The 27,173-nt window shown below is 39.1% G+C and overlaps 1 protein-coding gene across 1 annotated transcript in view; it reads right to left on the bottom strand.

The window, feature by feature from the left end:
- The window catches only part of SEPTIN7 (septin 7), a 110,713-nt gene extending 89,626 nt beyond the window's left edge, over nucleotides 1-21,087 (bottom strand). The window contains exon 1 of the mRNA XM_064380456.1: nucleotides 21,035-21,087. The gene's annotated coding sequence lies outside the window, so the exon portion shown is untranslated. The remainder of the gene's footprint in view (nucleotides 1-21,034) is intronic.
- Nucleotides 21,088-27,173: the final 6,086 nt, after the last annotated feature.

The raw sequence follows: 27,173 nt of genomic DNA on the forward strand, positions 1-27,173 counted from the left end.
TCAAAATAAAATAAGACTTGAGATATAGAAAACATAGCAAAATCACAGGTGTAAATCATATCACTATTTAGATTAAATGTAACTAGATTAATGTATTTTGCTGTTTCAGGTATAATGGGAATCCAATCAAAAGGCAAAGAATGGCTACATGAATTTTTAAAAGTAAGATCCACCTATATAGTGCCCACATGAGACAGGTTTTAGAATCACAAACACAAAGAGGTTGAAAAAAAGGACAGAAAACAATAAAGACAGAGCTGAAGTAGCTACACTAATATCAGAAAACACAGACTTAAAAGACAAATATTGTTACCACAGACAAAGAAGAGTATTTTATACTGCTTGAAGGACCAATCCATTGGGAAGATATAACAATTTTAAGCACATATACCTCTAGCAAAGGAGTCCCCAAATTGCACAAAGCTAAGAAAATCAAAGGTAGAAATAAAACAATTGAATAGCAGTAGCTGACTTTCAACACCCTACTTTCAATAACAGGTAAAACAACTAGACAGATAAAGAAACAGCAGAAGACTCAACACACTATAAACCAACTAGACCTAACACATAGCTTTATAACACTCCACTCAAAGCCAGCAAAATATATTCTTCTCAACTGCACATGGAATATTCTCCAAATAGACCATATGTTAGATCACAAAACAAGTCTCAACTTAAATGGGTTGAAAATCATACAAATTATATTCCTCATCCACTAGAGAATGGTGTTAGACATCAACTGAAGAGAGAAATTTAGAAAATTTACACATTTGTGAAAATTAAACACTACACTCTTTAAGAATCAATGGGTCAAAAACTAAATCACAAGGGATAGTGGAAAATACTTCGAGGTGAATGAAACTAAAAATACAACAAACCAAAATGCATTGAACACAGCTAAATCAGTGCTTAGAAGGAAATTTACAGTTTTAAATGCCTGTATTAAAAAGAAAGATCTCACATCATAACCTTCCATCTCAAGGAACTAGAAAAAGAGCAAACTAAACCCAAAACAGGAAAAACAAAATAAGGAAATGATTATTTGAGCAGAAATAAGGGAAATATATAAAATGGAAACATTATCAAAACTGTAAGTTGGTTCACTGAAAAGATCAACAAAATTGACAAAACCTTAGTTAAACTGACCAAGAAAAAACACAGAACATTACTGAAATCAGGAATGGAAGAGGGGAAATCACCTTTCAGAAATAAAAAAGGATTACAAAGGAACCCATAAACAATTCCATGCTGACAATATATCAGATTATAACCTACAGGAAATGCAAAAATCTCTAGAAAGACATAAACTACCAAAACTGACTCAAGAAGCAATAGAAAATCTGAATAGTCCTATAATAGAGTAGTAATAAAACACACACACACACACACACACACACACACACACACGCACGCACCAAAAAAACAAAAACATGAAACTTTCCACGACGCCCATGCCCAGATGTCTTCACTAGTAAATTTTATCAAATGTTTAAAGGTTGTACAATCCTTCAAAAACTATTCCAAGAAATAGAAGACAATACTCCCCAACTCATTTTATGAGGCCAGTTTTACTCTGATACCAAAACCAGACACATCAAGTGAAAACAACCAGTCAACATCTTATATGGATGCAAAAAACATCAACAAAGTATTAACTAGCAAACCAAATCCAGCAATAAAAAGGGATTATACACTATAACCAATGGGATATATTTTAGAATGAATTTTTTTTTTCTTTTGAGACGGAGTCTCACTCTGTCACCAGGCTGGAGTGCAGTGGCACAATCTCAGCTCACTGCAACCTCTGCCCCTCTGCCTCCCAGGTTCAAGCAATTCTCCTGCCTCAGCCTCCCAAGTAGCTGGGACTACAGGCACGCGCCACCACACCCAGCTAATTTTTTTGTATTTTTAGTAGAGACGGGGTTTCGCCATGTTGGCCAGGATGGTCTTGATTGCTCGACCTTGTGATCCGTCCACCTCTGCCTCCCAAAGTCCTGGGATTACAGGCATGAGCCACCACACCTGGCCAAATATGCTGTTATTACATATGAAAATTCATCAGTGTATACACTAAATTAAAACACACACACAACAAACACATGGTCATCTCAGCAGACACAGAAAACACATTTGACAAAAATTCAACACTCTTTCAATGATAAACACACTTAACAAACTAGAAATAGAAGAGAACCTCCTAGGCAGGGCACAGTGGCTCATACTTGTAATCCCAGTACTTTGGGAGGCCAAGGCAGATGGATCACAGGTCAAGAGTTCAAGACCAGCCTGGCCAATATGGTGAAACCCCATCTCTACTAAAAATACAAAAATTAGCTGGGCGTGGTGGTAGGTACCTGTAGTCCCAGCTACTCGGGCGGCTGAGGCAAGAGGATATCTTGAACCTGGGAGACGGAGGTTGCAGTAAGCCAAGATCATACCATTGCACTCCAGCCTGGGTGACAGAGCAACACTCTTGTCTCGAAAGGAAAGAAGGAAAGAGGAAAGGGAAGAGGAAAGGAAAGGAAGAAAGAAAAAAAGAAGAGAACCTCCTTAACCTCATAAAGAACATCTCAGGGAACCCAAAGCAATGATGAAAGACTGAATGCTTTCACTCTAAAATCAAGAACAAGACAAAGATGTCTACCATTGCCACTTCTAATCAATACTGTTCTGGAGGTTCTAGAAAAGGCATTTGGTAAAATAAAGAAGTAAAATGCATCTAGATTGTAAACTAATGTAAGGAGTATTTGCAGGTGATATGATCTTATAAATAAAAAATCCAAAAGAATCTACTAAAAAAAACTACAGGAACTAATAAAGCTACATGATATTAAGATTGACGTACAAAAATCAATTGCATTTCTATAAAAAAATAAAGAAAACAGTTCCATTTGCGATAGCATCAAGAATAAAATACCTAGAAATAAATTTAACAAAAGGAAATGTCTTATACATCAGAACTATAAAACTGTTGTTCAAAAAAACTGAAGATCTAAATAAATAGAAGATATTTGGGGTTAATGGTGTAGAAGACTTAATAGTGTTAAGAAGGCAATATTCTTCAAATTGATATACAAGTTCAAAGCCATGGCTATCAACATTCCTGCTGGCCTACTTGTAGACATTAGCAAACGAACCCTATAGTTCAGATGGAAATTCAAGGGAACCAGAATAGCCAAAACAATTTTGAAACAGAACAAAGTTGGAAGAGTCACACTCCCTGATTTCAAACTTACTGCAAAGTTACAGTCATCAAAACAGTGTGGTACTGTCATAAGGACATATAGATCAGTAAGAAACAAATGAGAATCCACAAATAAACCCTTACATTTATGGCCAATTGTTTTCACAGAAAGTTGTCAAGACAACACAATGGAAAGGCTAGTCTTTTCAACAATAAGTGATGAAACTACTGGATAGCCACATACAAAAGAATGAAGTTGGATCCGTATCTCACACCATACAAAAAATTAGCTCAAAATGGATCAAAAACCTAAACATAAAGGTCTAAAACTATAAAACTCTTAGAAAACATGGGTGTAAATTTTCATGAGCTTGGATTAGAAATGCTTTCTTGACTATGACATCAAAAGCACAAGTAACAAGTAGATAAACTGGACTTCATCAAAATTTGAAATGCCTGTGCTTCACAGAACACTATCAAGAAAGAGAAAAAAAGAGAGATCCAAGATGGCTGATCACTAGCAGCTCGGGATTGTAGCTCCCAGTGAAAGCGCAGAGAACGAGTTGGATGTCCACTCAGAGACCTTATTACAAAGTCAGTAATTACAAAGATGACAGATGGATAAATTTATAATGAAGGGAAGAAACCAGCCTAAAAAGGCAGAGAATACTCAAAATCAGAACGCCTCTCCCTCTAGAGGGGATCACAGTTCCTCATCAGCAACGGAACAAGGCCTGATGGAGAACAAGTGCGTTCCATTAACAGAAGTAGGCTTCAAAAGGTGGATGATAAGAAACTTCTGTGAATTAAAAAAGAACTTGTTCTAACCCAATGCAAAGAAACTAAGAACTTTGAAAAAAGGTTTGACGAAATGCTAATGAGAACAGACAAGTTAGAGAGGAATATAAGTGAATTAATGGAGCTGAAAAGCACAATACGAGAACTTCGTGAAGTAAGCACAAGTTTCAACAGTCGAATTGATCAAGCAGAAGAAAGGATATCAGAGGTCGAAGACCAACTTAATGAAATAAAACGAGAAGACAAGATTAGAGAAAAAAGGATAAAAAGGAATGAGCAAAGTCTCCAAGAAATATGGGACTATGTGAAAAGACCTAATCTACGTTTGATATGTGTACCTGAATGTGACGAAGAGAATGAATCCAAGTTGGAAAATACTCTGAAGGATATTATTCAGGAAAACTTTCCCAATCTAGTAAGGCAGGACAATATTCAACTCCAGGTAATACAGAGAACACCACAAAGATATTCCTCAAGAAGACCAACCCCAAGGCACATAATCGTCAGATTCATTAGGATTGAAATGAAGGAGAAAATACTAAGGGCAGCCAGAGAGAAAGGTCAGGTTACCCACAAAGGGAAGCCTATCAGACTTACAGCAGATCTCTCAGCAGAAACCCTACAAGACAGAAAAGAGTGGGGGCCAATATTCAACATCCTTAAAGAAAAGAACTTTCAACCCAGAATTTCATATCCAGCCAAATTAAGCTTCACAAGTGAAGGAAAAATAAAATGTTTCGTGAACAAGCCAAGTACTTAGAGATTTCACCACCACCAGGCCTGCTCCACAAGAGCTTCTGAAAGCAGCACTACACATATAAAGGAACAACCAGTATCAGCCTTTCCAAAAATCTATCAAAAAGTAAAGAACATTAACATAATGAAGAATTTACATCAACTAATGGGCAAAACAGCCAGCTAGCATCAAATGACAGTATTAAACTCACATATATTATTATTAATCTTAAATTTAAATCGACTACATCCCCCAATCAAAAGATACAGACAGGAAAAAACCAAAACCCATCGGTATGCTGCATCCAGACCCATCTCACATGCAACGATACACAGACTCAAAACAAAAGGACGGAGGAAGATTTACCAACCAAAAGGAGAGCAAAAATAAATAAATAAATAAATAAAAAGTAGGAGTTGCAATTCTCGCCTCTGATAAAATAAAATAGACTTTAAAGCAACAAAGATCAAAAGAGGCAAAGAAGGACATTACATAATGGTAAAAGGATCAATGCAACAAGAAGAGCTAATGATCCTAAATATATACGCACCCAATACAGGAGCACCCAGATACATAAGCCAAGTTTTTAATGACTTATAAAGAGACTTAGACTCCCACACAATAATAGTGGGAGACTGTAATATCACATTGTCAATACTAGACAGATCAACAAGACAGAAAATTAACAAGGATATCCAGGACTTGAACTCAGACCCGGAACAAGTAAACTTAATAAACAGTTACAGAACTCTCCACTTCAAATACATAAAACATACATTCTTATCAGTATCATATCACACCTATTCTAAAAGTGACTATATAATTGGAAGTAAATCACTCATCAGTAATTGCATAGTATTTCATAGGTTTAAATGAAATATTGGTTGGCTGCTTGTTTGTTATTTTCTTCCCTTATTCCTTCCTGTCTCCATTGTTAAGCACAATTATTGGCATAAAAGAGGTTTTCAATTCCCATTTTTATACTGCATTCTAGCCTGGGAAAGAAAGCAATACTCCCGTTCTCTCTCCCTCTTTCTCTTTCTTTTTCTTCCTCTCCTTCATTTTTTTTTCTTTCTCTCTTTCTTTCTAAAAAAAAGAAAAGAAAGAGAAAAAACACCTTTGGAAATGTAGAAAATATCTGCAAGTATTCTATCTGATAAAGGACTTATATCCAGAATCCATAAAGAATTCTTACAACTGAACAGTAATAAGACAACTTGATTAAAAACTCAGCAAAGCATTTTAATAAACATTCCTGCAAAGGTGTACAAATTACCAATAAGCACATGAAAAGATGTTCAACATCATTAGAGAAATGCAAATTAAAACCACAATGATACCATCTCATACCCAATAGAATACTTTTAAAAGATAGGCAATAACAAGTGTGGACAAGAATGTGGAAAAATTGGAACCCTCATACATTGCTGGTAGAAATGTAAAATGAGGCGCTGGGCGCGGTGGTTCAAGCCTGTAATCCCAGCACTTTGGGAGGCCGAGGCGGGTGAATCACGAGGTCAAGAGATCGAGACCATCCTGGTCAACATGGTGAAACCCCGTCTCTACTAAAAATACAAAAAATTAGCTGGGCATGGTGGCGCGTGCCTGTAATCCCAGCTACTCAGGAGGCTGAGGCAGGAGAATTGCCTGAACCCAGGAGGCGGAGGTTGCGGTGAGCCGAGATCGCGCCATTGCACTCCAGCCTGGGTAACGAGAGCGAAACTCCGTCTCAAAAAAAAAAAAAAAAGAAATGTAAAATGAGGCAGCTGCTTCGGCAGTTTGGCAGTTCTTCTAGAGTTAAACTAGAGTTACCCTATGATCCAGCGATTCTATCCCTAGATATATATCCAAGAGAATTGAAAATTGTATGTCCACACACAAGCTTGTACTCAAAACATTCACAGAAACATTATCCATAATAGCCAAAAAGTAGAAACAACCCAAATATCAACTAATGAATGAATAAATGAAATGTGGTAGTATATATACAACAGAAAATATCCAGCAATAAACTGGAATGAAGTACTACTGAGGCATCCTACAACACAGACAAAACTTGAAAACACTGCTACTAAGTGAAAGAAGCCACCACAAACAATCACAGTATATGATTCCATTTATATAAAATGTCCAAAATAGACAAATCCATAGAAATGGCAAGTAAATTAGTGGTTGCCAGGACAACACAAGAGGAGGCATGGGGACTGATCATTAATGGCTGTGAGGTTTCATTTGGGGCTGATGAAAATGTCCTAAAAGTAGATAGTGACAATGGTTGCACAACCCTCAATACATAAAAGAACACAAAATCATACACTTTCAAGGGGTAAATTTTATGGCATGTAAATTATCTCAATAAATCTGTCATAAAAACAAGCACTGCCGGGCGCAGTGGGGCTCATGCCTGTAATCCCAGCACTTTGGAAGGCCAAGGCAGGCAGATCACAAGGTCAGGAGTTCAACACATCCTGATCAACATGGTGAATCCCTGTCTCTAATTAAAAAATGCAAAGAAATACCAGGTGTGATGGCGTGAGCCTGTAATCCCAGCTACTCAGAGGCTGAGGCAGGAGATTCACTTTAACTCAGGAGGCAGAGGTTGTAGTGAGCCAAAATCACGTCACTGCACTCTAGCCTGGGTGACAGAGTGAGACTCCATCACCAAAAAAAAAAAAAAAAAAAAAAAAAAAAAGCATGTACTGTACACTACCTTTCACATATAAAGTGTTGTATCTCCTTTCTCACACATATCTTCTCATATGTGCAAAAAGATAGTCACCAAAAAAATCATGAGATCCATTACCTCTATGGATGTGTGGAAAAGCAGTAGAAAAAAAGGAGAATGAGAACAGAGTAATAGAAAGTTGAGAGGAATACTAAATTAGTCTATTAACTAAGTTAATCTATTAATACCATGGTAATTTTCCATATATTCCCATTAAAAAAAAAAAATCAGCCAGGATGTGAAAAGAAATAGTAACAAATAAAACTAACTGTATTTCAAAAGAATGACATGAAGACACTGAAGGGGGTGAAACAGAAAAGAACATAATTAACTTTGGAAAAAAGTATTTTGATTAGTATAAGGTATTAGTATAGCATATTAACAGTATTAGTAGTGCATAAGGCTAAAGACAAAAAAGTATACACAAATGTTATACTCTAGCAAGTAAGTATATTACATAGTTCTGAAGTTACATCTATGTGTACAATAGAATTTTACAAGTATAGAAATAAATTGTAGATGAAAGCCAGGTTTTGAAGAAAGGAGTTAAAAGGAAAAGAGAAAGGCTAGACTGAGCTCTGCATTAATAGATTGGAATCGATGTACCAGTATAAATTCATGATTTTTAACATACATATGCATATATTTTTACATATACAGAAATATAAATGTATATAAATTCATATATTGCCTGCCTCCATCTGCTCAAAACACCTACTAGAAGCAGTGACACCCCAATAGTAATGAGCACTTTAGTGCCCAGATCTTGGTTTCTAATCACTATTCTCAAAGAAAGGATGCTGGACTCCTTAGACAATGGTTGACTCCAAGGGTTAAGCAGGAAAAATATAAGATGAACCAGAAAGCAAAGAAGTATCCCCAAAAATGATGGGGATAGGCTGAAAGGATGAATAAGAGTCAACCTGAAAGGGCTTTCAATGGACAACTGAACAATAAAACAATGAAAAAATAAATAAATAATTGAACTAATGAGTAAATGAAAGAGTTCTTCCTTACAATAGAATCCCAATTTTAAAATGCAGTGTAATATAAACAGAAAATCACCAGTAACACAAACAGCACAGTAATAACTGCCACAAGCAAGAATCACTGACAGATATTAAAGTCAGTGGGTAAAAATATAATGATAAAGAGGGTATTTGCATAATCCAACAAAAAACTAGTATCTAAAATATAATAAGAACCCTTGCAACTCTTAAGACAAATAGCCCAATTTAAAAATGGACTAAAGATTTCAACGGACCACCAAAGGTGACAAACAGATGGCATATAAGCACACAACATCATTAGTTATTAGGAAAATACAAATTAAAATTACAATAAGTTATCTCTACAAATCTGTAAGAATGACTAAAATTAATAGCAGTGACCATTCCAACTGTTGGTGAGCACAGGGAACAACCTGAATTCTTATTCACTGGGGATGAAAATGTAAAACGTTACTAACATATTGCAAAATAATTTTGCAATTTATTTAAAAATTAAACATACACCTACCATATTACTTATCCCAAGTGTTTACCAAAAATAAATGAAATGCTGTGCCACCATCATTACAGCTTTTTTAAAAGTTTACAGAAAAAGCATGAAAGAAAATACTCTGCAACTTTTAACAGTTAACCCAGTGGCCAGCACAAAGCAGGTACAAAATATATACTAAACGCATGAACCTGACTGTTGCAGTTCTAAACTAATGACTTAACAGCAATACTACCAATACTTAACATCAACGTTACAGTAATAACATCAATACATTACTGATGTTAACGACTTAATGTCAATACAAATTTAACATTTGAAATAACAGAATGTTATTTCAAAAAGTTCAAAAGCACTGATATACTACCAAATGTGAAATGATCAATATCCCAAGTTACTCATGATGTCATGGTTGTTTCCCAATAAAAAGCTTCCCAGAATGGGTAGTTTTGATATGGGCCTTCCTTAAGAGATGATAGGACTTCAAGGCAGGTACAGACATCATAAGCAGAAGCAAGGCCTGGTACAGTGTCTCATGCCTGTAATCTTGGCACTTTGGGAGCCTGAGGCAGGCAGATCACCTGACTCAGGAGTTTGAGACCAGCTTGGTCAACATGGCAAAACCCCATTCCTACAAAAATACAAAAAAATTAGCCAGACGTGGTGGCACACATCTGTAATCCCAGCTACTGGGGAGGCTAAGGCATGAGAATCGCTTGAACCCAGGAGGCTGAAGTTCCAACAGTGAGATGAGATCACACCACTGCACTCCAGTCTGGGTGACAGAGCAAGACTGTTTTCAAACAAACAAACAAAAAAAGAATACTGAATATTACTCATTGTAAGTAGGAAAAGGTCGAACCAAGGAGATCCTAAAATGATAGCCTAAAAGTTTTTAATATAATAAAGATTCACAAGGCAGTATAAGCACAGCTAGCTAGAAATCTGAATTTCAGTATCTGCTGTAACTTAGAATTGTGTTCTGGTAGGTAAATTACATACCCTTTCTGAGCCTTAGATTGGGATAATGTCTTGATGAGGTTACTTGTAAGGTATATGTAAAACTAATAGCATAAAGGGTTTGGCACTTCATATACAGTAAGTACAGTAAATGATAGTTGTTATAGTGGTTGTGCTACAGATGATAGCTATTATTAAGGCCTCCGGACTTATATCTTGCAGAAAAGTGATTCCCAAACCTGGCTATAATCAGAAGAATATGGGGAGCTTCTGATGAAAAATAGAAACCTGGGCCCCAGTCTAGAAGTAGGGAATTAAATCTGGCTGATAGAACCCAAGAAATAATATTTTTAACAAGAGCTCTAGAAGCCAATACTATAAATAATAGGTATTTATTTTACTATAAATAATAGATAATTTATTTTGTAAAAGTAGTGTTTTAGGTATAGTAATCTTAAAAATTTTATTAAATGAAGTGAGAAGAAACTGGAAGCCATAAGAACAATGAGGAAACTAACCCTATGGGGGAAAAAATGGTCCTTTGTCCACCTTAGCTAGACTCTCATTGCTAAATGGAATCCACTAGCAACCAACTAGAACTAGAATACACACCCTTAATTAAAAAGCAATGGAGCCTCCCAAAACTTTCAACATAGATTCAAATAAAAAATGTTTCCATTAAGCATAAAACCCCCTCTTCCCTCAACATTTCCCTTAGCCCTGGCCAGTACTAATGTTGATGGTACATTTATATCATATACCATGCTATATTTGCACATCTGTATTATTTCTGCATGTCCTCTGTGTTGACCAAATGTTTGACTTTCAAAAACAAAGAGGCTTCAACTTTTCAGCAAATCTAAAATTATTTCAAAATAAAAAAAAAAAAGGTGTGGGAGGGTGGCCTATATCTATGTGATTACCTCTCTAACAGTACAGCAACATGCACTAACACAAACTTAAGTATTTTTGGTGGGTCTACTTGCCAGCTAAGTCATTCTAGTTATCTTTTTTGCCCACAGTTGAGGTTGAAGTTGAGTTAGCCATCTCCCTAAATGCCTTTTTTTTTTTTTTGAGACAGTCTTGCTGTCACCCAGGCTGGAGTATAGTGGACTGATCTTGGCTCCCGGCAACCTCCACCTGCCTCAGCCTCCCAAGTAGCTGGGATTACAGGCACCACCACCACACCCAGCTAATTTTTGTATTTTTAATAGAAACAGGGTTTCACCATGTTGGCCAGGCTGGTCTCAAAACTCCTGACCTCAAGTGATACGCCTGCCTTGGCCTCCCAAAGTGCTGAGATTACAGGTGGTATGAACCACTGCCACTGTGCCTGTCCCTTAATAAGAAAACTTCTAAGCCCCACCTCCCACCTAGTGAGTTATAGTGTCTTCAAGCCTGTTAAGCATTAGAAATGTTTCCAATTCTGGTCCAGGTTTAGAACCACTAATATCCCCCTAATTACAATCTACACACACACACACACACACACACACACACACACACACACACACTTTTAGTAAAAATTAACTTACAAATGACTGAAATAATTTATTTTCCCCTCCTGGTTAATTTAAGTTAATCATAAAAGAAGCCAAGTTTACATACTAAACTTTTATTATTACAAATACTTTAAAATGTTGATATTTGAAAGTACATTAGTTCCTGGAAATTTTTTCCTTGTATAGATCACCTCACACCTCAGAATGCTACATGTAATAAATGAGGTGGTACTCTCCTTATTTTTTTAAAAAAAGAATATAAACAGAAAGAATTAAGATAAAATTACTATAAGAATTTTGCCTCCTCTTACACAACAATGATCTCACTCAAAATATTTACAGTATTCTCTAAAACTGAAGGACAATACATACCAAAATCTTCTTCAAAAAGAAAGAACTCGGCCAAGTGTGGGGCTCACACCTGTAATCCCAGCACTTTGGGAGGCCGAGGCGGGCAGACTGCCTGAGGTGAGGAGTTCAATACCAGTCTGGCCAACATGCTGAAACCCCATCTCTACTAAAAATACAAAAAAATCAGCCGGGCGTGGTGGTATGCACCTGTAATCCCAGCTACTCGGGAGGTGAGGCAGGAGAATTGCTTGACTCAGGGAGGTGGAGGTTTCAGTGAGCCTAGTCACACCACTGCACTCCAGCCTGAGCAACAGAGCAAGACTCCATCTCAAAAAAAAAAAAAAAAAAAAAAGAACTCATTACAATCTGAATGGACAATATAAATATCTAAAGATACAAAATGTCACTCCTGTAAAGAAACACTAGCATAATGCTGAGTCTGAAACAACTGCTGCTGTGAAATGTTACCAGCAGAAATTTTGAATAAGTCGACATTTTAATACTACCCAAGAAACTGGAGACCTCACTCTGTATAACTTTGAAAGACAAGAAAGTTTCACACAAATCATTTATTCTAATTTCCTTCAACTCTGTTCACAAATTCACTTACTAAACATAAAAATTCAAAGCACAAATGAATACATTTACACTTATCTGAAAATGTTTATATTGTGTCCTGGATGTCTCTCCTAGTATTGAGACCCTACAAGACATCCTGCTTGGATGTCCCACAGGCCTCTCAATTCCATGTTTTAAATTACCTATTTCAAGAAATAGCATCTACTCATCTACCTATTCACTCAAGTCAGAACGCTCAAATATTCTGGACTCATTACTTACCACCCACATTTTCCCTAATACTTCACAACTATACCCCCTCATGCCCTTTGTCACCAACCTGCCTCTGACCAATTTTTAATCCTAAACTGCTACATTAACCTCCCTCAATTTACTGGCTCCACCTAGTGCCCTGTCCAACTCTCCAGAGAGAATTATCATCGTGATTCTTATGATTACCACTTTTCTTTTAAAGGCTTCAATAAATATTTTTAAATCCTCAGCATAGCAATACCAGTTGCCTGCTTACCTCTTCTCACCTCATAACCTGATACTAACATGATTTCTCAGTCTAGAATAAGTAAGTATCTTTACTTCTTCACCTCCTCTATCTAATCACTCCTACCGACTTTTAAAGATTGACCTTCTCCAGTATGGAAAAGGTATCCTGCTTTAAACTGTCACTGTATGCTCTACATACCCTTATATCGTATCACAAATTTTTTACTAAATACTAGCCAGTTATGGGGATACAAAGGTGAACAAAACACAGTACTAGACTTTAAGCACAGTGGAGGCAGAAAAATAAAGTCAACTGCAATATGGTCTGATAACTTTTTTAAGCTAACACCTGAGTGTTTATTATATGCCAGGCATCATGCTAAGGATTTGCCATGTACTATCTCAGTTACTTCTCCAATAACCTTATGATTTCCACTGTACGGAGAAGGAAAACTGAAAGTTCTGTTATTTGCCCAAGGTTCAAAAAAACTTTAGAACTGAGATAGGAATCCAAGTCTGACTCTAGACCCGAAGCTTTTAATCACCATGCCTCTATTACTACTGCCACAAGCATTTAATTCAGTTTCCCCAGTGGCCAGCACACAGCAGGTACAAAATGTGTATTTGTTAAATAAATGAACTTGATTGTTGAAGTTCTAAACTAATGACTTAACAGCAATATTACCAATACTTAACATCAATGTTATGGTAATAGAACATCAATACATTATTGATATAATGACAATGTCAATACTACAACTTTTAAGTGGTAGTCTCCTGCTTCAAAGAGTTCAAAAGCTAAAACTGTTAGTGTATTTGTTAAATACACTAACAAATGTGAAAAGATCAATATCCCAAGTGACTTATCATGTCATAGTTGGTAATAGCAAAATACTGGAAATGAATGTCTATCAGAAGCAGACCTGTTAAACAAATCATAGTCTATCCCATATCATGGTTTATCCATATGCTATGGTCTCAGTGTGTTCTCCTAAAATTCATATGTTGATACTTCATCACTATATGACCTTATAATACAGGTGCTTGATCCTTTTGCCCCTTCTACTTACTATATTAGGGAGCAGCATTTGTTCCCTCCAAAGGAAGTAGCATTTAAGATGCCATCTTAGAAGCAGAGACACCCAACCTGCTGGCACTGTGATCTTGGACTTCCTAGTTTCCAGAATGGTAAGAAATAGACTACTGTTCCTTATAAATTACCCAATCTCAGGTATTTTGCTGGAGTAGCACAAACAGACTGAGATATCATATAACAGTTACGCAGCTGTATAAAAGAATACGAATGCTCTTTATTTACTGACATGGAATAATCCAAAGTACACTCATTGGAAAGAAACAAGGTGGGAAACAATGTATCTTATGCTACCAACAGTGGGGGCAGAAAGGATATATGCTTTTAACTTCAATATGCAAAAAACATCTTTGGAAAAACATACAAGAAATTGTTAATTAACATAGGATGCCTGAGGAGTAGGAAACTGGGTGACTTGGGGGTAGAAGGAAGGAGATTTCACTGTATTTCTCTGTTTAACCTTCTGAATTTTGAACCAAGTGATTATATTACCTATTTAAAAAAACTCCCAATAAAATTTTTAAAAAGCAATTTTAGAAATGAAAACAGAAACATCATAACATCCATGGCCATAGCTTTCTTGACTGCTATGGTGTCAAAGTGTCTGATTCTTGTTGGAGTCAAATATTGGTTAAATCAATAAGAAAAGTTTACAAAAGTTTCAAATTACCACTGCAGGAATATTTCAAATATATTTTATAAAGAATAGCATAACTGGTGGAAAATGGTTTTGATTCTCCTGAAAACAGTCAATCAGAGCCAAAGATTTTCAAAACCTCATCCAAGGCCTACCGTTTATCAAAGTGTGAAACACTACGAGAATCTGTATTCTTTGAAAAACACCACGATGATCATTTTATTTTAAATCTTATATAATAAAGAACTTATGGGGCTGGGGAGACTTTAGAAAGTTATCCAGAAAAAACGCTTTAGATGAGTCAACTGTATACATATATCAGTAAAGCCGTTAAAAAAAAATTAAAAAAAAAAACACACGAATTCATGGCTATTAGAAATCTTATCAGTGGTTACCTGGAGCAGTAGAAGGAGAATTCCAACAGGGCACAAGAAATTCTGGGATGGTGGAAGTAATCTGTATCTTGGTTAGAATGAAGGCTACAAGATGTGCGTATGCACATGTCAGCAATTCACTGAACTAAATACTTAAAATCCAGGTATTTTATCGCATTAAAGTATACAATAATCAATACAGCTACTTGATAATTTGGAAAGCATTTGGATATGTAGATTCCTGGGTCCCTCTCCCAGAGATTGCTAATCAGTGGGTCTATAAAGGGAACCAGTTAATCTGCATTTTTAACTCCAGGCCATGGTGGACCCTTCAGGCATAAAGGTCATCAATCACACTTCGGAAAATACTGACCTAGCATAATATTCCATGTCCAGTAATTACTGATCATGCTTTGCAAAAATACATAAATTAATGATAACTTAAGACAAAAAAATTAAGTAATTTTGATTCCCAAGTTTAGAAAATCTAAGAATATTGGCAGGGCACGGTGGCTCACAGCTGTAATCGCAGCACGTTGGGAGGCCGAGGCGGGTGGATCACCAGGTCAGGAGTTCGAGTCCAGCCTTACCAACATGGTGAAACCCCATCTCTACTAAAAATACCAAAATTAGCCAGGCGTGGTGGCGCACACCTGTAATCCCAGCTACTAGGGAGGCTGAGGCAGGAGAATTGCTTGAATCCGGGAGACAGAGGATGCAGTGAGCCGAGATCCCACCACTGCACTCTAGCCTGGGCGACAGAGCGAGGTCTGTCTCAAAAAAAAAAAAAGTGCTAAGAATATTAAGTGGTAGGAGTTCCAGGAGGAAGAACTAAGGAGTAAGATGGTTAAGAAAGCTTGTTCCTTCTTCCCCATCTCCTACAATCCTTCAATAGCTCTCCATCACGTAATTGCAGTGGTTCTCAACCATGGATGATTCTTCTCCCCCAGGTGACATTTGGCAATCTCTGCAAACATTTTTTTCGTTTCACAACCAGAGAGAGCATGTGCTACTGCTACAGCAGGGATGCTGGTTAAATATTCTGCAATGCACAAGACAGCCCTCCCCTCCCCCAAATAATTATAAAACCTCAAATGAGAAACTCTGACCTGGAGTCTCACCTCCAATGAAGCTACCAAAAGTAGTCAGTTGTGACCCAGAGTTAAATAAAACAACAGAATTAACATATTACAACCTCAGGAAAGTCCATTTTTACTTCCAGAATAGTGGGGAAGTAGGAAGGATATCATCTTTATATTTTACATAAAGCAAACACAGAATAAAATGCAAATGACACATGAATACCTGACTTAAAAAACTTCAAAATAACGTAAGCAGGAGAAGCTTCAGGCTATCCCCCCAATAATGGGGTATTTACATATTCTCCTCAGCTTTCAAAGTACAGTATTTTTAAAGTTAACACTGGCCTAAAATATAATATTGACATAAACTTTAGCATGACAATCTTTTTGTTGTTACCACACAGTCTAGCATAGTGCTATGCAAAGTACAGTCTGTGGACCAGTGAGCCAGTCTGTGAATTATCAGTTTAAGTCAGAGAAACACAGAAATTGAGAGCACAAAAAATTGGAAATTTTAACAGCAGAATAATTTACATCTATTGAAATTAATAATAAAAAATTGGGGGCTTATAATTTATCTTTCTTATTCCATTTCCACCTTTTTTTAATCTGCAGTACAGTCATGCACTACATAACAATGTTTTGGTCAATAATGGACCACATTTATGACAGTTGTCCCATAAGATTACAATGGAGGGCTGGGCGCGGTGGCTCACGCCTGTAATCCCAGCACTTTGGGAAGCCAAGGCGGGTGGATTACGAGGTCAAGAGATGGAGACCATCCTGGTCAACATGGTGAAACCCCGTCTCTACTAAAAATACAAAAAATTAGCTGGGCATGGTGGCGCATGCCTGTAATCCCAGCTACTCAGGAGGCTGAGGCAGGAGAATTGCCTGAACCCAGGAGGCGGAGGCTGCAGTGAGCCGAGATTGCGCCACTGCACTCCAGCCTGGGTAACAAGAGCGAAACTCCGTCTCAAAAAAAACAACAAAAAAAAAATGGAGCCAAAAAAATTCGTATCACCTGTGATATCATAGCAGTCATACGTTCATAACACAGAACATCATCTTTTCTATGATTAGAAACACAAACACTTGGCTGGGTGCGATGGCTCAGTCCTGTAATTCCAGCACTTCGGGAGGCCAAGGCAGGAGGATCACTTGAGGTCAAGAGTTCGAGACCAGCCTGGCCAACAAAGTGAAACCCATCTCTACTAAAAATACAAAAATTAGCTGGGCGTGGTGGCAAAAGCCTACAATCCCAGCTACTCAGGAGGCTGAGGCAGGCAAATTGCTTGAACTCGGGAGGCAGAGGTTGCAGTGAGCCAAGATACCGCCATTGCACTCCAGCCTGGGAGGCAAGAGCAAAATTCCATCTCAAAAAAAAAAAAAAACAAAAAAAACACAAATACTTACCATTACCACTGTGTCATAACTGTCTACAGTAGTCAGTACAATAACAAGCTGTACAAACTCATAGCCTAGAAGCAATAGGATACAGCCCAAGTGTGTAGTAAGCTTTACCATCTAGGTTTGTGTAGGTACAGTCTACGTCTCAATGTGTCCCCATTATTAACAATGCATAACTGTACTTTTTAAAATTATAATCTAACCTATTTTGACTGATATATCTAGTGAGTAGCAAAGCCAAGATTTGAATCCATATCTAACAACAAAGCCCATGTTCTTAATCATTACTGTTAAGATTTTGAACTGAAACTCCAATGTGTAATCCCTACATCTGGATAGCTGGAAGGCACCAAGTGTAAGTCACAAGGTCTTAGTACGTCTGGCCTAAGGCCCTTCAACACTAAAAGCCAGCCAAGCTGCCTTTTTGACCCCTCTTCCCCAAGCCCATGCTCAAAGTTTAGTCTCAGATCTCTGATGATGCAAAAGGACACAGGAAGACAAAAACAAAGAAAAGATTCATCCTCAAGGCCTAGAAGCAGAGTCACTGAATGCTACTCTTTGCTCTTTTGGAAGCCACCCTGGTTTCTGGCTATGGGGGATAATATCCTCTCCAATAGGAGAAGGCCTCAGATCTCTCCAATAATGCTAGCTACATGGAGTACAGAATAAATGAATCCAAAACAAAAAAAAGCCACATGGACTTAATAGTCTATAATTTTAAAGTCTTCCTTCCTCACACCAAGACCTCCAACCCCTAACACAAGTTTCAAAGACCTTGGATATGACTCATCCCTACTGCACATTTTGACCAAAATCCTTTAAAAAAATTATATCCCAACCCAGTACACAATATCTGAAAGAAAATTTAACTTCCCTCAAAAAAATCCGTATTAAGTGCAATGTCCTATTTTGGTGCAAAAGTAATTGCGGTTTTTGCCATTACTTTCAATGGCATCATTTACTTTCTCTTCTTAAATATTAGTAAAAATTCACGAAATTATTTCAAGACCCACTAATGGGTCACAACCTGCAGCCTTCAAAACACTGCTGTACAGTTCAATGGTTTACATTTAACAGTATGTTCTAATCTAGCAAACTACCTTAAAATTCTACTCCTTAAAAACATAATTTTTCTTCAGTATCTATTACATAATGAAGTTTATGTCTTTACAGTCCAAACTTAGTACAGAAAAAGAAATATACAAAAAGTTTTGTCTCAAAACTTAGTAAAATACATAAATTAGTTTAAAATGTTCAACTTCTAATCAAAAATTGAAGATCGCTTATCAAGTCAAAATGTGAAACACATTTCTCAGCAGGCAATTTAGTCAGGTAAGAGAATCGGCAATTCCCAGAACACAGTCTACAGTAAATATGTATATCATCAAATTATAATAAGTCTGAAACTCCTCTGCTCTACCACTATCCTTATTATGACTGGTCCCCTCATCTGATCACTCTCCATTACTGAGATCTTAGAAGCCAAAGATCTAACTCTTCTGCCTCCCTCTTTCCCCCCCATGCTTTGCTGCTGTTGTTGTTCTAGCATATTCCTCTAAATTCCCCTAGGGTCTGTAAGGAGTCCTAACTTGTCTTAGACTTGCTCAGAAGTTCCGGTATGGATTTACTTAAAATTACTTACATGGGAAAATGTGCAAATCCGAACAAACAATTTTATCACAAACTTCTGAAATATAATCTTTTATACTATGTTTCAGGTATTATGTATGCATCAAATATTTCCAAACCAAAGCCTACAACAAAAATTATTAAGCTACATTAGAAAAAAGACAATATCCTTCCTTTTTAAAAGACAAGAACTAATTAAAACCAATTTAACATAAATTTCTGTTATTTGGTGTGAACTTGACTTCTGTAAGCCTAAAAACACCTGCGATATTTTTAATAACTGTATTAAGACCTGGTTCCATCATGTTGTCCCATCACAGAATAACACAATGCTATCATGCAAATCACCTGTGTAGCTTCCACATTTATTTCATAGCCTCACTCAACTGAACAGATGAATGGGATGAAAGATTGTTTATTGCTCTCCCGCCACCGTTCCCTCCACTCCACCACAACCACCCAACCACCCCTTACTCCTTCCCTTGCAGTCTGAGGAAATAAAGAATCCAAGCAGCAGTAACTGACTTGGTCACTGTTTATATCCCCCTCCTTCAGTGTATCAGGATTCTACAAGTTTCATCTCTACCTGTATACCTGAAGTCTGAAATACTCTCCTCTCCAACTTGCACATAAATTTTAGGGGGGAAAACTGACTATACTTATCACCTGCATGTACATAAATATGTAAAACAGGTTAAATGCTTGTGGATCTAGGTTATCTGTTCATTAAGATTCTCAGAGTCACTAAGATATTCTTCCCTTTCATCAAAATAACATAGCCAGAAGAAAGAATTCTTAAAGCTGAACTATTTAGCAATCAACTTTCAAGAACGTAGTACGTTATTATTTCGGTAACTAAGCAAACACCTGAATGTCACAAATTCTTTCCTAGGACTGTAAAAACCCAAATTTGTAACAGTGTACTCTCAAACAGTAACTTAGCAAATGGAAATGTCCTAGAAAAATCTCAGTTGCTTATTTCTTACTATATACACAGCTGAAATGAAACTCAGGAGTGGAAAATGTGAATGAAATGGTCTGTTCTTTTTCCAATATGTGGGGGAGGAAAGGAAATGAAAGGGCTCCTTAAAAGAATAACTGAGAATACTGAAATATTTTCAAAAATTAATTTCCCTAAACTTTGCCACTCCACATCTCCACTCCCTCCCTTTTCCAGGGACCCTTCCCACCCTTTCCATCTCCTCTGGGGGGCGCCCTTCCCAGACATTCTCTTTCCCCTATTCCTAAAAATTAACCCCAAACACCAAACCAAACTCCCGATTCTCTATTATCAAGACTCGCCCGCCATCCACCGGCCTTCCAAGCTGCGCCTGGAGAAAGGCAACCCCGAGAGGCGGGAGAAGCGGGGAGGCGACGCGGTGACTGGAGCTGCTGCTACAGCCGCCACTGCCAACGCCTCCACTGCAGCCTCAGCCTGGTGCATCCTTCTTCCTCCCTCCCCGCCGCCGCCCTCCCGGGCTGGCCCACACAGCACCCTCGCCCGAGCGCTCACACTCGTCCCCACCCCTCCTCGCCAGGCCCACTGCCCCACGAGGGAACCTCTGCCGAGGGGGCTGTGGCCAGCGACAGGAGGAAGCGGAGCCACAGGCGCCGGCGGGCGCAGGAGGAGGCTGAGGGAAGGGGAAGGGACGGAAAGAAGCAAGGGCAGGGCTGAGACCACCCTGCTCAGGCTGCCCCGGCCGCGGAGGCCGCGGCTCTCCACCCCGAGCCCGGGGCCGGTCCGCCGCGGCACAGGAAATGTCGCCGCCTCGGCTCTCCTCACTTTCAATTCAAACTGTCACCGCCGCTGCCTCCCCTCCCCCCGGGCCCGCCGCCGCCGCGCCCCGGGCCCGCCGTCGCCCCCACCCCGGATCCCCTCGCCGCTGCCTCCGCCTCGCCTCAGGGCGTTCCCCGGCTCGGTCCAGCGGCCGCAGAGGTTCCCGGAATTCGGAGCCGCTGACCCCGAGTCCCGGCGACCCGAAGCTGAGACTCACCCATGGTGCTGCTGTTGACGCTCCTCTCCTCAGCAGCAGCGGATCTCGCACTGACCGACATCCCCTCCCCCCCTGCGCGACCAGCCCAGGCGCAGCGCAGCCCGCCGATTCTCCAAAGGCGCCTACGCCGATTCCGCGGCGTAGCCGCCGGGCGTCGCTGCCCTGCTTACGCAAGCTACAGCAGGCTGACTCCACTGGCTCTCACCCGACTCCCGCTCCCTCCTCCATACCCCCGCCCCCTCGGCCGAGGCTTCCGGGCCGAGCGGAGGCTGGCTTCCATCTCGCGAGATTACCTCCTAACCAGCCCCACCGCCTCGCTCCGTTTCGAGTATGACTTCATTAGCGTCAGCAACGTTTTGCTGTTCGGGTTTGGCCGCCATGTTTAAATTGGCCGGATTTCGCACCACTGAGGCCATGGATACTCGGGCCTCTCTGCGTGTTTCTTCAGCACTGCCTCTAAGGTTAACTGCGTTACATTTGTTGGAGAAAATACTGGGGACGCTGCAAAGGAGTGGTCGGTGGGGTGCGAGGGTGGGGTCTTGCCCGAATTAAAGATGGCCGCTGTCAGTTCGGCCCCGCGCTATTTCACGTCAAGTTTTGGAGCTGCGGGAGCCGCCCGGTTGGCCTCAGCGCCTCCTTACGGAATTGGCGTAAGGCAAAGAGGCGCGGCAGTAAGAAATAGACTGAGAAAGTGCCTCAGGGCGGGGGCCGCATCCGCCCCTCGGCTTCTAGCTACTGACCCGACGGCTTTGTGAGTGAAGGTGGACACTTCAAGGCAGGTGTCTTTGCCCCCATCCATCCGCGTTTCCTCTGCTTCCTTGACTTTCGGGGTGAAAAGTGAGGTTAGGCCCTGTTGCCCCCACCCTTCCCTCGCGCTGTCACTCTGGTGGCCTGGCACACAGCCAAGAAGTCGGCCGCTGAAGCCCCCACTGCGGACTCTGCCGCCACTTTCGTGTTGGTTCACCTTGTTGGTGCCCGGTTCGGTCTTCTTGGAGCTCACACTCCAGTTGAGGAAATGACACAGGAAACAACAATTAAAAGAGTAATAAAGGGCTACGATTGTTTCATCTTCTGTGGCGATGAATGTCGCTCTGTCATTGGAACCTTCTCCAAGTGCCTTCTAGTGAAAGCCTTGCTTCACTCGGAATAACCTATGGTCTTTTGTACATTTCTTGAACCTAATGGCTCTCTTGGTTGTATTCTTCATACACGTGTTATTTTTCCTGTTTAACTACATGTTAAGGAAATGTGTACCTGTTTAACTGCATGTTAAAAATGTGTATGTGTATTTAAGTTATGAGCACGTGCAAGAAAGTTCAGAGCAGCATGCTTATTTTAGTGCAACAATCATTGTCTACTAATAGGAGAATGGATGAATAACTGTCATTGTTGAACAAATTGACATGCACAACACTAAAAATGAAAATCAGTGAACTAAAGCTACCATTTTTCATATGGATAGGGTCATTAACATAATATTGAGGAAGAAAGGCAAGTTGCAGAAATGTATATGGCATACCGTAAATAAAAGTTTAATAATTAAAAAAAGTAAGAACAAACTAAAAATCGTATAAGGAAATCATAGATATCAAATGCAGAATAATGGTTACTTCCAGAGAGGAAGAGAAGGGAATGTAACAGGAAGGGTTCATTTGTATCTGATGTTTCTTTTCTACCAGAAGTATTTTGAAAATATGGCAAAATTAAGCTAAATAGAGGGCACAGGGGTGTTCACTTGTAATTATTTCCTTTATTGTTCTATGTACTTGAAATATTTCCAAGTAATTTTTTTAAGAAAGGAAACTTAGAGAAGCAACTTATTTTGTATCTTGATATATGCCATTTCATAAGTCTGCATTTTTGTTGAACTGCTCATAAAGTCTGTTGCAATTCATCTGCACAACCAATCATTGTTTTAAGTTTCTGAAACTGCAAATGAACGTTTTACTTTGGGAAATTTTGTTAAATTTCTGGTTTTGGAAAAAGCAGTGTAGCAAGAAGGGTAAATGTATAGCCTCTGGAGTCAGACTGCCTGAGTTCAAATCCCAACTCTACATTTATTAGGTTTGTGACCAAGGACAAGTTACTTACACTTTTCTGTGATCCAGTTTCCTCATCTGTAAACGGAGATAATACTTATAGGGTTTTGGTAAGAGTTAAATAGACTAATACATGAACACAGTGCTTAGACAATGCTTAATAAATGTTACCTAAATATAGATTATTTTAAAATACCAAATTAAAGCAAATACATTTATTAATATAATCTAATCGTCTAAAGGAAGTAAATCTTTGCCTCCTGTCTCCTTTGATAATATTTCTTTGAGGAAGATCTTTTAATGGGTACGAAAGAGGTGAATTGTGTTATTTTGTGCTATGAAAATGGATAAATTCTTAATATAAATAATATTAAATTCCTTGCCTGAGGTTTGTTCATGTTCTCATACTGACGTCACCCCACACTATGATAACTTCACTACCTTTCATTGAAAATTACATGGAGTGTTACAGGCAATGAAATAATGATATCCTGAGGAACTTTCTTTGTAGGGAGGTTTAATAGCCAATGTTCTATAATGTATATACCTGTATATATATACATGTGTGTTATGCATATTATACGTGGAGCATGAGGAAAGAATTGTATTGATTTTAAGATCTCTCTATTGCACTTTTTACTGTATTATACTTGTTAATAAAATATAGCCTAGACTTGAACCTACTGACCCAGAAACAGGTTTAAAAAAAACTGATCTGAAATTCTGGACAGATCGTGTAGATGGTTTCCACCACATATTTACAGTGTGCAAACTCAAGGAGGCCTTCAACTTTACCAAGCAATGCTTAGTTGGCTCTCTCTTATTTACCACAGCAGCCACTTCTGATTTTCTCCTTATTTTTCAAACCACCCCTCTCACTTATTCTCAAATAAGAGAATAGAAAAAAATAGAAACCATCAAAGAGGAACTCAGGCTGGGCGTGATGGGTCACGCCTGTAAACCAGCACTTTGGGAGGCCGAGGCAGGCACATCACCTGAGGTCAGGAGTTCGAGACCAGTCTGGCCAACATGGTAAAACCCCATCTGTACTAAAAAAATACAAAATTAGCTGTGTGGTGGTGGGCGCCTATAATCCCAGCTACTGGGGAGGCTGAGGCAAAAGAATTGCTTCAACCTGGGAGGCGGAAGTTGCAGTGAGCCAAGATCACGCCACTGTACTCCAGCCTGGGTGACAGAGTGAGACTCCGTCTAAAAAAAAGAAAAAAAAATCTTTATTTTATGCCTCCACACTCATAGGCCCACTCACATCCACACCCATTCTTTCAGGTGTCACAATAGATTAGGTGCCCCTCTGTCTGAGACACATATCTCTGCCAGTTCCCTGTATTCCATCACTTTGTGCTCGTTCTCTAGGTTCTCTCTCCTGCCTTCCCAGGAACTGCAGTCAATGGGTTCTTTATTCAACAAGCTTCTGGATTCTGCAACTACCACTCCACTGAAATTCTCAGCAAGGTCACCAAGAACCTCTGTGTTCAATCCAGTAGACCCTTTGTCTTGTTTTCTTTGACCTCTCTGCAGCATTTGATACTAGAACCCTTGGCCTTCTGCATTCATATCTTTTGATCTGTGAAACCACACTTTCCCAGTTTTCCTCCTAGATGTCTGTGTATTTTACCTTTTAGGACCCCCTTCTGGCTGTCAAATATCCATGAACCACAAAGTTGTGTGCAGTTGGTTTATATATCATGTTTTGTTGTAGTTGTTGTTGTTGTTTTGTTTTGTTTTGTTTTTGACAGAGTCTCACTCTGTTGCCCAGGCTGGGGTGCAGTGGCACGATCTCAGCTCACAACAACCTCCACCTCCTGGGCTCAAGCAATTATCCTACCTCAGCCTCCCAAGTAGCTGGGATCACAGGAACTCACCAGCACACACACCTAAGTTTTGTATTTTTAGTAGAAATGGGGTTTCACCATGCTAGTGAGGCTGGTCTTGAACTCCTGTCCGCCCACCTCTGCCTCCCAAAGTGCTGGGATTACAGGCGTGAGCCACTGCGCCTGGCCCTATCTTACTTTTTACATTCTCCTTTATGTGGTCTCATTCACCTCCATGGCTTCAGCCACCTAATGTATACACTGGTAACTCCTAATGCAAATTTTTAGTCCAGTTCTCTCTTCTGACTACAAATCTACATATCTTACCGTCTTCAAAATATCTGTCCTGAATGTTCCAAAACATGTAAAAAATTCCAAACTAAACTATTTTACCAGCTTTTATGTTTCTTATCTCTACATGGTATCATCAACCCAGTTTTGTAAACCAGAAATATGGGTATTATACTCAGCCCCTTTCTCTCTCTTACCTCCTACAGCCATTAGAAAGCCCTGTCAGTTTTTCCTTCTCAACTCTCCCTAATTTTCTATTTCTCTCTGCTTCATTACTATTCTAGTTAAGCCAATATCTCCTGCCTCAACTCCTTGCAGTAGCTTTTCTGACTGGTGCCTTGTTATACTGCAACTCATCCTTCACATTGTACCCTTGTACCCAGAGTGACCTTCCTTTTTTTTTTTTTTTTTTTTTTGAGATGGAGACTTGCTCTGGCCAGGCTGGAGTGCAGTGGCGCGATCTCGGCTCACTGCAACCTCTGCCTTCCAGGTTCAAGCGATTCTCCTGCCTCAGCCTCCCGAGTAGCTGGGTGCGTGCCACCATGCCTGGCTAATTTTTTGTATTTTAGTAGACACGGTTTCACCATGTAGGCCAGGATGGTCTCTATCTCCTGACCTGGTGATCTGCCTGCCTCAGCCTCCCAAAGTGCTGGGATTATAGGCATGAGCCACCGCGCCCAGCCCCAGAGTGACCTTTCTAAACTTTAACTGTGTCAATCCCCCGTTTAAAGACTTAAAATATTCCCTGAGGAAACTTGCATGACACATTCCCTCATTTCTGGATAATCTGTATCTTCCTCGCTCTAAATTCTAGTAAGCCTTGCTGCTCCACTTCACTTTCCTTTTTACACTTGCATTCCTTATCTGGCTTTTCCTTTAGCTATCATTTTCTCTAAAAGCCTTCCTTGATCACCAAAGACTAGGCTAGGTACCCTCTCAACTCCCACAGTATCTTGTGTTTACTCCTGTGGTGGTACTAGCAGCAGAGTTTTGTAAATACTTATCTCTCTTCCACTTAAGAGAGACAAGTCTAAGTCTAAACTCCTTAAAGTCAGGATCTCTTGTCTTGTCCACCTCTGTAGCCTCGGCACCTAGCCCAGGATATGGTACTCATTATTCAACAACTGCTTCTTGAGTGGTAATTGGATACTAGGCACTACTACAGTGGTTAAAGTATGGAATGGGGAAACCTCAAGGAATCTCTGAGATGTGCCAAGAGGTCAATGTCTTAATTACAATACTAAGACTCATTTTCTACCTTTTTTGTTCCCATTCTTTCATGAGCACATAGTGTCATTTTCCAGATTCTGTGTGAAGTGTGATATTGCAACAGCTTGAACGCAAAAACACAAAATAATCCAGCTGTCTTCTATGAAGCTAGGCATTAAACGGATTTGCAAAGATGTAAAGCAATGGCACTCCAAACTTTCTTTGTTGTTGTTTTGGAAGATACAGTTATTTTTCATCAAAATCCATTTTTGATGTTATCATGTAATGGTTTATTGCTATTTGATGAATTTTAATGAATTGTTTTTTTAATAAAGTAGCAATATTTTAAAATTTTCTCAGTTTCAATTTTTAATACAGTAAATATCAATAGATATATTTCACATGAAGAAAAACTGTCTGGGGTTGTCAATAATGTTTAAGAATGTAAAGGAGTACTGAGACCAAAAGTTTGAGAACTGCTGCACTAGCACATATGCGTGCTCAATGTAGATGTGTTAAATAATTAGCGGATGTCAGTTTACCAAAACTCCGGCACATAGCTACTTAATGTTTCTTAAAGATTCCTCCCAAATGCCCAGACTTCATATCTGAACAGGTTAAAAAAAAATTTAAAAACTACCCAGATTTAATATTTGAATATGCATAAGTGAAAGTATTCTTTAGGTGAATGTGCTTTGGAAACTATGGAGTGTTATGCAAATATTCTTGTTTTAGTAATTGCCTGTAACAAGTATAGACCAGCATTCT

This window comes from Aotus nancymaae, unplaced genomic scaffold (assembly GCF_030222135.1).
Source record: "Aotus nancymaae isolate 86718 unplaced genomic scaffold, 86718_ANA_hifiasm-v0.15.2.pri h1tg000025l, whole genome shotgun sequence".
In the NCBI taxonomy this organism is placed as follows: Eukaryota; Metazoa; Chordata; class Mammalia; order Primates; family Aotidae; genus Aotus; species Aotus nancymaae.